Consider the following 15,376-nt stretch of genomic DNA (forward strand, 5'->3'; position numbering starts at 1 on the left):
AAAAATTTATGGTACCTCCGTCTACAATCATTGCTTGAAATTTCAGTGTTGGATATACAAAGAAATTAAGAAGTTTAATCAATCTATAATTGATGAAATTATGGGTACTACCTGAATCAATCAATATTGTTACCTTTTTATTTTTTATATATCCTTTTATCTTGAGGGTTTTTGTAGTACTAATGTTGTTCAATGCATGATAAGAGATTGTTGGAGTAATCTCTTCGATTTGTAGATCTTGTGAAGTTTCCACTTCTTTATCTTCTTCATTTGCATAGTCTATGTAGAATAACTTCTTCTCACTGCATGTATGCCCTTTACTATACTTGGTCTCACATTTGAAACATAGTCTCTTTGCCTTATTTCATCCATTTATTGAGGAGTAACACATGTTTTTTAGAAAATGGAGCACGATTTTCTCTATAGTTATTAAGGACCAATTTTCTAGTGACCATAATTTTACTTTCAAATTTCCTTTCCAAACATGAATCATGCTCTAGAGATTTAGGTTCAAAGAGACGCACCTCATGTTGGATGCTTTCCTTTAAAGTTCCCATAAATATGCCTAACAAATTATCAAATTTCCTCATAACAATATTTGGAATGTAGTAGTTCCCTGATGTTGACTTAAGCCCTAATAATGTGCATCTTGGATTAAAAATTCATGATTATGGTTTTTTGATTCCAAATTAGAGCTCTCCAATTGTGATAACATACTCCCCATATTAGATTGATTCTCAACAACATGCTTCTCATCATGTTCATGATTTCCTTTGATCTCCATATCCCTTTTAGGAAGCCTCTCCAAGTGAGTATTTTCCATGGCAATCATGGATTTTTGTATTTCTTCCTTATTTTCATTCACCTTATTTTCTATTCCTTTCTTATTTTCATTCATCTTCTTTTATATTCCTTCTATATTTTTTTCTATTCCTTCCTTATTTTCATTCATATTCTTTTCCATTTCACTTTTAAGTTTTTCTTAAGAACCTGAGAAATCCACCTTTTCAACATACTACCATCCATTTCATCAACTTTCTTCTCTAATTGAGATAACTAAAATTCTAAGTCTTCACTTTATTTATTAGTCAAGGCTGATCCTTTAGTAGATTTAATTGGTGTAGTAGCTTCCTTTGGGGGCATGTTGGAAAATAATAATAGCACTTCTCTTTATTACAACTTTCAATCACCAAAAAAAAGGGATCTTCTAATCATTCATTAGGTCACCAGTAAGTTAAATACCTTAATTTGGAGAAATATCAAAATGGTTGAAGTTTAATTGATATATATCTTAGATTTTAGCCCTTTTGGATCTGGAAATTTGTTTTGTAATACTCTAATATATATTTTCTGCAATTCCACAAGTGTGAACTGAATTTGATGTGTCAAGTGAAAGTTTTGGTAACTTTGCCAAAACTTACTTATCTTTTTCATCTTCCCTCGTGCTAACTTGTATAGCATGCCACGTGCCCAATTATACAAATATAATTATAAAGTTTGTACTAGATCTATATGACTCCTAAAATACGTGAATATTTCATAGTCTAAAAAGTCCCAAACAGGAAGATATAGAAAAAACACAAAGTTTACATGTTTAAAATTTATTTCAGGATTGTTCACAAATCCTAACATCTATAGGGTATAAATTTGTAATTATAGTGAACCAAATTATGAAAATTGAACCAAATGTTCCCCGGTATTTCTCCTTAATATGGTCTAAGTTTCACTATTTTTTTGAGATGGATTTCAAGAGAATTCAAAAACCCTAACTTCCTTGGAACTTATCTTCTAAAATATTGTGAATCGAGATCTAAAATTTGCACCAAATATTTCCCAAGATGTCTTTTCAATATTCTCCAAGTTTCATCTTATGAAACCTTCAAGAACAAAATGTTATAAGGAAAATTCCATGATGACCTATTTGAAGACACAAAACCCTAAGATCATGAGCTTTGATACCAAATGTTATGATCCTTGCACCTTAAAAATGATAAGAAAACAATAATTATAGTCCTCTTAAAGGGGAAACCTCCTTTTACAATGAATACAATGTATAAGACAGTATTTGATGATCCTAATACTAGGTCTCCTTAGTGTGTATATAGGAGACAAAGGGTACAATTATAATAAAATGGGACCATGAGGGTTTATATCCTACACAACAATACAAAAATATAAATGTAATCACTCAATAACTAGGGCTTAATAAGGGTTTTTTTGGTTCAATATGGGGCTTGTATAGGACTTAAAAACAACCATTCACTTACCCTAAATTGGGAAGAAAACCCCTAAAAACATCAAAATTCATGATACAAAGTGGATAGGTTTCAACATAACACACATAGTGGCATAAAAAATTAAAATATAATGAAAAAAGCCTCCAAAAGGTCACATGTGTGAGTGTGAGTCCTCAAGAAGGGTGACATCATCTCCAAAAGATGTGTCTCTCTTGAAAAGGTGCATGAATCATCAAAAGGCATGTCTCCTCATCTAAGGGTCATGTATCATCATAAAAAAGGTGCCTCCTCTAGCCCAATGTCATCCACCCAAGCCCCCACATCATGTACAAGTTATCATGTCACCTCATATGTGAAATGTCCTAGCTCAAGAAGGAAACATCCAAGGTCCATAATATGGAGTATTGTTTCTGTGAATGTACCAAACCATCACCAAGATCAACGCTCATCATCAATTATCCAACATCCATCATCAAGTGGGATGCCCTCCAAAGGGTATTTACCATTGTCCATGAAGTGTAAGAAAATAATCATTAACATCCTCCAAAGGATGATGAATATGTCTAGATCATAATCAAACACAAGCTCAAGAGATCAAGTAAGACTAACTAACATGCATACACTAGTCATTTAAGAATAAAAAATGGAGCACGTTAAGTGTCAAAACCATATGTGTATATCACATTAAGTAGCTTCTTCAAACTTCAAACTATTTTAAGACCTCGTGAAAGTTGTTAGAATTAGGTTTTGGAAGGTCATATATTACCTCTATTAGGTGCTTCTAACCTTAAGGGGCGGAAAAACTCCTAGGCCAACCCTTCAGTCAATAAGTGTAAGTGATAAATGATATGGTAAGGGGTGGACTTCATGAGAGGTGCCATAACCTTATACATGGGTTATGCAAGACTAGCATCCATGGGAACCTTTGTAGATGGAGTGCTTTCATTACTTAACTTACCCTTTCCTTGGTGTTGTTTTTTCCACCATTTATTTAGCTTTTACTTTACTTTAAATAACTCGATTTACAAGTGTCATTGATATTCTTTTAGAACCCCTTTAGGATGGGCAATTCATTGCTCATGGGGGTTGAACTATTTATTCAATCCCCTTTATGATATGAATGGGACTTTGATGATGGCCTCACATGAGGGCGTAAATCTCAAATTAAATTGGCTTCTAATAAAAATTCATCCCTTGCCACTTATTTTAATTTTAATAGTTGGTACATGTTCTTTATATATTTCTTTTACAGCTATGTCAACCTTTAGGCATTTACAAGCCCTTCTTCTCTTATATGAGACAAGCAAGGAATTAGTACTAGTGACTAACAACAACAAACCCAAAAGAAAGAATAAAAAAGTAAGGATTAGATGGAAAGTGTTAAGAATGGAAGGATATGGATACTCTATTTCTATCTAATATCCTATTTGTACCCCTCTTAGACAATGAAATAAAAGCCCAGGGTGGTTACATTAGACAAAAAGGAAAAGGTGGCCACTTAGGTGAAACAAGCAAACAAGTATAATGAAACAAAAATATAAGTACTATCAAACATAGATGCCTAAAACATTCAATATAAACATTATGAATAAATGGTTAATGGCCTCAACATTGTTGACCCACCTTCATTGGATGAGTATGCTAATAAAGTGAATGAGTTGACTATTAATGAGTGAGAGGCATCTAAGAGGTTGTTATCTGAGGGAAACATGAGGCTACAAGTTGGAGATCTACATCATGGGAGAAATATTTTATCCTATGGTTACCATTGTATATACATTGGTAACATCTGCCTCCAACTTGAGGAGATGTGTTCACTATAGATCACATGACAACCTAACAAACTTTTTTATCCAAGGCTTGTAAATTACATCACTCTAACAATTATGTTGGATTCTACAAAAAAAATCATTAGTACTAAAGTATCAGGGTGGTGTAATTTCCTTGAAATATGAAATATTGTAAAACTAAATGTCATAAACATCTTCTCCGCTAACTTTTATTTACTTTTACTTTGTTTCTATTTTTTTAAGAAGATGTTTATACACACACACACACACACACCAGTAAAGTTGTAATGAGATCAACATGATATAAAGAAAGTAAAGGTGTGAAATCAAGATGCACAACACAAGATATTGTTAAATTAATGTAAACATCCAAACAAGTCAATCAAGTGCCAACTAGGATGTAGATTTTAAGAAGTTGTCCATTAACAAGGTAAATTTTCCCCGTCAAGATCAATTAGGTGGTAGGAATTTATGTCAAATTTCCCTTGAATTTTGTATGGTCCTTGCCATATACTATCGAATTTATTGTGTGTACCTTGTTTCTCTTTCCTTTTGTCCCACAATAACACCATATCCCCATCTTATGAATCTCTTTGTCTTACCTCTTATTCAAATGTTCCTTTAATTATTTCTTGATTTTTAGTCATTTGGTTAGGGGAAAGATGTATATACTCATTCAATTCCAAGATTTGATCAATCCTTACCTATATCACATCTTGTTTTATTGTGAATTGTTGAATTCATTAAAGAACATGCAGTTGGAGATCAATAAGTGATTTGGCTTCAAATCCATATACTAGTTCAAAAGGATTTTTTCTAGTGGAGATCTTAATAGTGGTGCCGTCAGCCCATAGTGCATATGTGTTCTTGCTATAGCAATTCCTCTTATTTTCACCCACGATTTTCTTGACAATGTTCATGATATTCTTATTACTAGACTCAACTGATCCATTTCTTGATGTGTTATAATTAGAACAGTGAGATAACATAATTCCATATTTGAAACAAAAGGTCGCTAGAGCAACTGAATTAAGGCTTTAGAATTATTTGTTGTAGTATTTTTTGAGGTTCCAAATATTGTAATTACCATATCTTCTAGGAAATGCATTCCCTACTGACCACTTCCCTAGAAATGGCATCAAAAATTTTGCACTTGAGCTTGTGGACTTTATCTCAAGAAGTGTGAGATTTTGTTACAATAGTGCACGTAATGGCAAGATAGAAGATAGCATGATGCATGGACAACCTTGTATACGTCAAGTGGAGGCATGATGTGTTGCATAAAATATGGAAGAGATCCTTGTTTTATGGCATAAGTTGACTAGTAGTTGTGTAATGGATTATATTTATGAAGCCAACTAGGCTAGTTAGGGTTTCAACATGGACAATAACAACCATTATGCATTATAAAAGTATTGAGATAGGTCCATAAGTAGTGGTTACTTGGTTATTTATTCTTGGGTTAATGTTGAGAACTACTTTATTGTTGTAGAATAAGGCTTTGAAATTTTATTATGTTATTGTGAACCACCCATATTCTTTGTGTGGACAAGAGAATGTCTTAGACATGGATGTTACAATGGAGTAATGGAAAACCCCTTTATTTTCAAATTGTGTGTTGGATATTTTATATGGATGATTAATATGTTTCTAACTCTATTCTTTCATTATACCATATCTATATTGTGTTATGAATCTACATATGATATGGGTATTAGGTAGTTGCACAAAAACAATGTAGATTTCGTTATGAATAGATGTTGGGTCTAAATAGTTAACTACTTGTCTTGTAACTCACCTCCCTATCCCTAGTTTTGAAACATGCTTCAAGTGAGACATTTCCCTCATGTGAATTGAAAATGGTAGCACTAGATTACACCAAACCTTTGTTAGACACCTAAGTAAACCTTAGTCTACAAACAAGGTCAACATCATGCTATGCATTTACATGTTTTTGCATATCCTAGTTCTATACAAGATATGGAGTATTGTTGTATTTTACATATACATATACCATACATAATACTTGTAAATAATGTAATTTATTTTTCTATTAACAATGCATATGCACGTGTTATACAAAATACACATATATTGTAATTTCCTATTAATAAAAAAAGTTAGAGTAGTCTAATTTCGTTTAGAATTGTTTTATCAATGTAATTATTTATAAATGCTTTTAAAAATGTGTATGTGTCACATTTGTTTGGTGAGAAGCATAAACTTATAGCAATCCCATGTGAAACCTCAAATTTTCTTTTATATTTCTCAAAAACCTAAATTTTGTATTAGATTATTTGTTTAATTATCTAATTAACTATTCATGTGGAACTTGTCAATGGAATCTATGATATTGAAACCACCGGCTAATTTATTGGATATATGCAGTCCCATAAATTACAAAGCTATAATTAAGTTAATAATATGTTGATGGTGTTGGACCTGCCAACATTCAGGGTATCCCCCCGATAAGAAGTCCCAACTAGACCTTGAACTGTTTGGAGTAGGAGTCCCAGCAGTGGGTGGTAATGTAATGCCTTGACCGCGGTAGCATATAGAGATAAGTATGATAACTTTGGGTTGAATCAAGTGTGTGACCTTGCAGTGAATAAATTGCGATGCATGGGGGTTCTAACACATGGAAGGGAAAAGGAAGTGTGCCCCTTAGAAGCTTATAATAGTATGCATGTTGAAAGGAACACACGAGCGGAATGACATCACAAGCTAAAATGCAGAATATTCCACAAATTAAAGTGATGGGTTAATCGAACAACACGCATTCAACAAGATCCATACAATTTCATACAAAGTAGTTCATAAGAAAATGCGTAAGTTAAACAGCATACATTTCTAAAGCAACTAGAATAGTCCAACTACAACAATAACATATGCACGAAAGCATGTTGGCTTTGTTATTATTATTATAAGTGGAAGTTCCATCCATGCATACACCATTGATGGCCACTAGCCCCAACATTACAGTCAAGAACACATGCTCCTACAAATAATAATACTTGCTCTATGCTTTTGAGAAGCCAAGGCTCGTCATAATACTCCCAAGACTCTTCTAAGCCTAAGCCTAGCCAAAAGTTGGCTCCCAAAAGCTCGTTCTATGAGTTATGAGGTTCTATTTATAAAAAAGGGTGGGGTGACCCTTCACATTCCCCTGTGTGACTCTTTGACTACCCTCATGACTCTTGACATTCCCCTTTATGACTCTTTGACTACCCTCATGACTTTTCAACTTCTTTACAAATAACTCATTACATAACATGATGACCTTTCACATTCCACTAATGACACTTGGAATTTCACTTACAACATATTTACAAATAATATTACATATTCCACATGTACCCATGTGAGACAAAATAGGCTAGAGATAGACTAACAAAACAAAACACTATGACTCCGAAGTTTGGGTAAATACCAACTCGGGAACCTCCACTTGGCGCTTCTCAATCACGTACTCATGCCAAGATTGGTATTGTGTGATGATGTCCCCAAACTGCTTGATGGTGTCTTTATGATAGTGGACTCTTGCCTCCATATCATATGGGCATACGGTCTTGGAACTTGTATCCAACTCATCCTAAAACATGTGTAGCATGGTGTTGACCATGACATGACCACCAATGTACTTTTGCATGTTATTTTCACTGACCTCCAAGCCATCCCTGGTGTCCTCTCACCTTAGTTGCTCCACGTACCTGTCGATATCTAGTCAAACATGGTTCTTGTGTTTAGCTTCTATGAGGGAACTGATTGACAGGATCTTGTGCGTTCTCACCATGAAATCCAAAGTCTTCTACAATCGTGCATATGAGGCATGTATGCTGGTGACGAATGGGGCGATCTTCTCATAGTTCTGGATCAACATCTGGACCTTTGCTTTCTCTAGCTCTGCCTAAGGCTTCATCATCTTGGGCAAGTGAAGTGGGTCCCCTTTGTACCACATTGTCCACTCTTGCACATGGGTGATGGCAACATGTATGTTCATGAGAGTTTGAACAAACCCTTTGCTCTGTTGTTGTAGACCACGCATAGGGATAACTTCTTTATGCACACTGATGAATCCATCATAGAGCTTCCACATGGTAGTCTTGAGTATTGATACTTTAGAAAGTATCGCATTCCTCATCTCTGCCATTACAAAAATTGTGCTCTACTCTCTAAGTTGTTCTACCTCTTGCCTAGCAAACTGCAAATTCTTTGCCATTTGTTCATTCTCATCCAACAGGAACTTAACATTTGAGCTCGTTGCTCCTGTATAGGCCAAGGTGGCATCGGCAAGGGTAGTTGGATGCTTTATGACATTTGACACTATCGCCCTTTCCTTCATGAATGTAGGTGACACATGATCATCCAGAAAGTGATTCTGTTATGAAACCAGCTCAAGAAAAGATAGAAAAGATAGATCAATGCCTTAGAATTTATCCTCTTCGAGGGGGAAACCTCCTTTACATTACTTAAATGAACAATTCTTGGATGATACAAATGAAAATACCTCCTTTCTATATATCAGAGTCTAAGGGGTCATGACATCATCAGAGCCGACATAACAATAATAATGTAAGGGCACAATAATAACAATAGTGGGCTTCTATGGGGCACAATAGTAACACTATGGGCACTACATGGGTACATGAATATAATAAGTGGGTTTTACTAATAACAATAAGGGGTTACACTAGTAGTATAGGGGCCTAACATGCCCTTCTCCTTCAAAAAGCGTTGTCGTCAATTCTTGAGTAGTTCTTGATGCTTCTGTATAAAATTATTGTCCTCCCATGTGGAATCTTCAGCGGGTAAGTTCTTCCACTTGATGAGGTACTCTGAAATTGATCGATTTCGTAGCTGTTGGGTTCTTGTTTCTATGACTACTCCATGTTCCAATATGATTTTTCCTTCCTCTTCAATTTCTGGCAATATTGTTTGAATTGGGATCTTTTGGAACTTTTGAATAAGTGGCCATACTACTTCGTCCTTCTTCCATTCATCCCTTGCTTCGTTTATCCAATCTGGTTGGATAATAGAAATAGCACAAAACAATGCGTCCACATCCTCATCCTTGAAGAGTCTTCCCATTCGGTAAGGTCGCCATTTTTTAAGTGCATGTAGTATTGCCAACATTTCCTTATCATAATTAGCTTGCTTGAGATGTAGTTGTAAAAATACCCAATCACCTACATCAAAACATTTTTCACTATGATGTTGATCTACCTGTTGTTTCGTTTGATTTTGCACCGAAGTGGCGTTATCCTTTAAAATTTGGAGAACTTGTTGTTGATGCTCGATGTGATCTTTCACTGCTTGAACCTTTTTCTTCTTGATATGTCCTTCTATCTCTAGAGTTTGAGGAGTGGTAATTTCTTCCAATCCTTTACAAGATATGGTCGGATTCATTTCTTGATGCTCGATGTGATCTTTCACTTCTTGAACATTTTTCTTCTTGATATGTCCTTCTATCTTGATAGGTTGAGGAGTGGTAATTTCGACCAATGAATTACAAGATATGGTTGGATTCATTTCTTCTTTTTTGATGTGATCTTTCACTTCTTGCACCTTTTTCTTCTTGATATGTCCTTCTATCTTGAGAGTTTGAGGAGTGGTAATTCTTGCCAATTCTTTACAAGATATGGTCTGATTCATTTCTTCTTTCTCTGGGGTGGGGTCCTGGCGTATATCTTCTTCTTTTGATGTTTCTTGATCCTTTTCTTCCTCCTCTTCATATTCTATGTAAAATAATTTCTTCTCAGCACACTTATGACCTTTAGTGCATTTTCTATCACAATTGTAACAAAGCCCTTTTTCTCTTTTTTCTTCCAATTGTTGTGGTGTAACCCTTGTAGGTTGTGGAAGGCTAGGAGAAACAACACTTCCATCTTTATAGTTGTGAGGGGTATGCTTCCTGGTTTCCATAATTTTACTTTCCACTATGTCACAAAGCCATTTTACTCTTTCCAATTGTTGTGGTGTCGCTCTAAAGAAGGTGTTGCTCTTTGTATCCTCATAATGTGCTATCATTTCCTCCGTGAAAATTGACCACGTAACAAGCTGTTTACAAGAACAAAGCCCTTCATACCATAAAAATTGATCCGATTCTAAATATGAAGATGCAATACATACCTTTTGTAACAGTGGTACACCATGTAGATCAAAATATTTCTCCATCTGAAGTATCCAATTTACCGGATCCTTGCCATCAAACTTCCTCATCTTGCTTTTTCTTGATTTTAGGAGCTCGAACTTGAAACGACTGTAACTCTATACTTTCAGATCTTTAATTTCTGAAATTGCGACTTGTAGTAGCCCTCTGTGTCCTCTTTCCAATGCCACCAGTCTGATCCAAATTGGATTCTCCAAGGAAGAGTTATGCGAAATCTCCCACAGTGACTTGATTATAGACTAGTTCAGTAGATCGAACTTGTATGAAGTGCCACGTGTCACTGTTTCGACCTTTGGCTTTAAAAAATATCTAAAAAAAACTACAGTCCGTCCTCTTTCTGTACCTTCTAACGAAATTTCAATCCGATGCTCAGAGAGAAATTTATGACGATTTTCCCTAGGTCACCTGTTTGGAATGTAATTCAGGAGTCTGCAAAAAGGACCAACTTCCTCAGATCATATCTCCACAAATATAGTGCGAAAGGCTCTGAAATTTGGACCCGTGATTCAGTGTGATTTCTTCTCAAATGAGTTTTTTTTTTAGCTTCTGAAACGTCGTAGAAACAAAGTTATAGCAAAAATTCCACGATGACCTATTTGGAGCAGCAAAACCCTAGAATCCAAAGCTTTGAAACCAAATGTTATGAAACCAGCTCAAGAAAAGATAGAAAAGATAGATCAACACCTTAGAATTTAGCCTCTTTGAGGGGGAAACCTCCTTTACATTACATAAATGAACAATTCTTGGATGATACAAATGAAAAGACCTCCTTTCTATATATCGGAGTCTAAGGGGTCATGACATAATCAGAGCCGACATAACAATAATAATGTAAGGGCACAATAATAATAATAGTGGACTTCTATGGGGCACAATAGTAACACTATGGGCACTACATGGGTACATGAATATAATAAGTGGGTTTTACTAATAACAATAAGGGGTTACACTAGTAGTATAGGGGCCTAACAGATTCCTCCATGCCTATATAATCTTCTTCTGCAACTCGTCAAACGAAATTTTGTAGACATCCATAACTGGATCATTGTCGGGTGCTCTCAGCATAAGGTCAATGTCTTCATTCTATGGCCCTTACCCCAGCTCCATGCCTGTCACTTCCATCAGTTGCTCAATCTATTGAGCAAGCTCCCGATACTTCATTTGTTCACCCTCTTCTTCAATTGTTGGCTGTTCTAACTCCTCAACCTATATGGGCATTGTTTTTTCTGTCATCGCGCCTTGCCTTTCTTCTTCCACCTATTTTTGCTTCTCTTCTCTTTCTCTCCTTCTCAGCTCTTTCTCTTCCTTCAAATTATTCTTTGTTTCCTATAGCTTTAGTTCTACTTCTTGTAGTGTTTTCTTTTCTTTCTACTTCGCTCTTATCTCTTTAGCCGCTACTCCCTCTTTTCCTTCGCTGCTAAAGCTACTTTCTTAGTGATAGGATTTTCTCTCATATTGTAGCTTTTCTCTACCTCTGGGTTCTCAGAAATATTCATGTTGCCCTTGTCTTGTGTTAGCTTGCTACTTATAACTGTTGTTATTGTTGGGTCCTGCGTTGTTTCTGCCTACATAGCAGCCTTCCAAGTTGTGGCTATACTGACCGGCTCATGGAACTTGGATTCATTGTAACAGTACCTCCAAAGTTCCTCCTCATTCCAGTGAAATGTTTCATGGATCCATGGATAGTACACCTTCGCACAGTGGTTCTTGCAAATACCATGGGGGTCATATGGATTAAAGTCTTTGGTGTCGAAGTCGAACTTCAATATCTCCTTAGCTTTGTCATCTGCATCTTTTGAGCTCTTAATCTCATATAATCTAATCCGCAAAGGAAGAGCGAGCCATGGTGCCTTCTTCTTCTTGTGTAGTCCTATTGATAACCCTGTGGAAAGGTGATATGAGACCTCTTGCATGACCAACTTGTCTGTGGCATACCTTGGTAGAACATGTGGAGGCTTCTCTCCGCCAAACACTCTAATGAAGGTGCCATCGGGTGAGGCATACCAATATACAATGTTAAGTATCACCTCCATCACTTTTTGGGACATGCAAGGTGGTTCTTGCTCAAATATCAACTTGTACAGTGGGATTACGGAATGGTCAGTTAGCCTTTCCATTACTCCTCAGTAGTTGCAGTCAGAAAACAACTTGCAATAAATGTTGACGTAATCTCTTTCGGTATCCATGTCAAGCTCATGCAAGAAACTATTGTTGGGCATAGATTACATCCAGTAAGTATGCAGACATGTAGAATCTCGCTTGCTCATCCTTGGGCGGATTTCATGCGTTAGTCACATGGAATTTCAACTGATAAGCCAACAAGTCTGACCAGTTGAATGGCCTTCCATCACTCACCAATTGGTCCAATACAACTACCCAACCTTCAAGAAAGGTCTTTGTGCTTTCTTGACCATATATTCGGCATGCAAAGATGATCAAGAAATGGTAGGCCTTCCTGAGAGAATTTGTCTTGTAAACATGATTGGGTGTCTGTTTGAACTTTAACAGCTCTTTCACCCAGCGTTTGACTATATATCTCATTTCACCTGGCTATGGGTGGCATAGAAAAGTGTGTCCATGTGCCTCGTTGGCTGAGGTAAATGATACATCTGATCAAAGTTCTCTGCCCTGAAGGTGGAAAGATCTATCCCGCTAGCACTGCTCGATGTCATAGTTTTTGGATCTATGTGTGAGACAATCCAGTGAATAATGTCCGCACATGGGAAGGAGGGGTACTTGCATGTAAACTTGTATAAGCCTGACCGTTGGATACTGATATAAACTTATTGGTCCTCTAATTCTCCCTTGAAGTCCTCTATAAAATTATCATTGATCTGCTTCCATGTCAACTTGGTGCCCTTCTCAATGAACAGTTGAGTGTCTGCATAAACTTGCAAGTTAACTGACACCTGCTCAACTGCTTTCCCAGTACTACTCTCGATAGTTTCCTTTGGTGAAACTCTCTTGGAGGCCGTTTTAACTGTAACTACTAGAGATATTCTCAAAAACCGTTGTACCTTGAGATAGAGAGGACACTGATGGCATGCAAATGTTAGCTTAAAACCAAAAACACTTCAAGACAAGATTAAGCAACAAACTTCGCTAATGTTGGGATAGATTGCGCAATTCTGGTTCATAGAGGTGACTAGTTTCCTAGTAGAACTCCACACTGCACAGTCCCAGTAGTAAGTGGGGGAGGCTTGTTGATTAGAAATACGAAATCCGTAGTTCAGTCTAGGCATAGGCCAGAAAATACTACACATTGTGCAGTCTTAGTGGCTAGGACTAGGAAGTTGGATCCTGGAACTGCATAGTACATAGTTGGTTCCAGGCCAAGGTAGCCTCTGTGTAGTTCCAGAAGCCAAGACTTGAGCTCCCATAATGTGCAGTGCATGCAAGGGAAAGTGAGATCCAGGTAAGGGAAGCCCAGATCTTCCCAAGGGGAGTGTGAAAATGAGCAAATATGAACAATGGTGTGATGTTGGGTGAATATTTGACTAAGTGATGATGTATGCAAATGAAACAAGTGTAGGAATTGATCAATTGAAGGAAAATGAAGCATGTGGAGAGTTGCTGCAACGGTGATCATTAGTGCAAAATCGGGGTAATGCATGCGACACTTGGGAAAGGCAATGCAAAACTTAAAACAACACTTCTACAAGCTAAAACAAGTTAAAATGCTAGCATTCATCCAAAAAAATGAGTGAAACAACACTCTCACAAGCTAAATAATCAAAAGCGACATAAAAAGTAGTAAAAGACTAGAAAAGAAAAACTTACCCGGAAAAGCGACGATGATCGCACCGAAGGTTCCTTGATCTCCTCAGGAATGTTAGAGCTCCAAGATTGAATGTCAAAATGAGATCTGACAGCATCGATTAAATATATTTGGTCAATTTAGGGTTTATGACGTGAAGGCCAAAAATCAAGGAAAAAGCGACACTTGGCAGCAATTTCCAAAATAACTCAAGTGCCTCCTTCGAACTGCGAAAAATAAATCCCTATTTCCTAGAGAAGCTTACTTTTTTTCTTTTTTCGGGAAAATTTTCCATGCATTTCCTGGAGAGATTGCATAGTTATGAGAAGGGCTAGGCAACTCACTGGCTCATGCATTGAGCAGCTTCTAAACAAAAGGCTTTTGTGCAATTTCTGGCTAAGTGGGTCTAAGTTGCCTCTCATGCTCTGCGCAATTCCCAGCTGAAGGTTTGTTGTCAACTAGCTCTGCATGATTTTGGAGTTGAAGGCTCAATGTGAGCTTGGACTGCACAATTCCTGAGAGCAAGGTTGGTTGCCCTTAAGGATTACGTAGTTCTCTAAGGAAAGCCTGGAACAGGATGAAAACCAAGTCAAGAGAGTGGCTTATGGGTGAGACATCAAATCAAGTAAGAAAACACAAGCCATTATACAAAGGATGAGGATCAATCAAAGCACAAGTACCTGGATAAGTGCAAGATGAGTTGTTGAGATTTAGAAGGGAGGCTTGAAAACGAAGCATGGGAAAATTTTTGGAGGGTGGTTGTAGCCGCTACAACATTGGCGACACACTGGTAGAACTCCAACTCTCTATATGGACCTTGTCTCATGTAAAGAGAGTCTAACTCTTTCGGAAGTATTGTTCGATTATTCGATTGGCATAGCTCATTCACTAGCTTAGGTTAAAGATGCAGTCTCCACAAATCTCTTTATCAGCAACACACATACCAAGCCAAGTCAAACCAAGTTGTTTTGATTGGTGATGAGGGGTATATAAATACACAAGTAATATAGATTTCCAAAGTTTTAATTTCATCTCTGGTGTTTCTCCACTGCCAGCAGGCCTGGACAGTACTCTGACGGAGTCACTTTAAGAACACAAGCTTTGCTCTGCTACCAGCGAGCTTGGACAATACCCCGGTGGAGTTACTTGCTTCACCCCTCTGCACAGGAAGCCTTTCTATTCTTTCACCTTTATTTTATTTTTACATCTTTTCATTTTTCAAATAATTTTGCATAGGCACTTATTTATTTCATGAGGCAGAAGAAGGATCCTGACTTATTGAGAAAAGAAGAGGTTGTCCCTTCAGAGAAGGATGTTTATATATACCTCTAACATACTTGTTAAGGTTTTCCCCTCTCCTTACTCTACTTGACTGAGTTGACAAGGGTTAACTGAATATAGAAAACCGATTAGAGTAGGTGAT

The sequence above is a fragment of the Pinus tabuliformis genome, chromosome J (assembly GCF_031772625.1).
Source record: "Pinus tabuliformis cultivar Carrire ecotype Pingquan chromosome J, CPIR1, whole genome shotgun sequence".
Lineage (NCBI taxonomy): Eukaryota > Viridiplantae > Streptophyta > Pinopsida > Pinales > Pinaceae > Pinus > Pinus tabuliformis.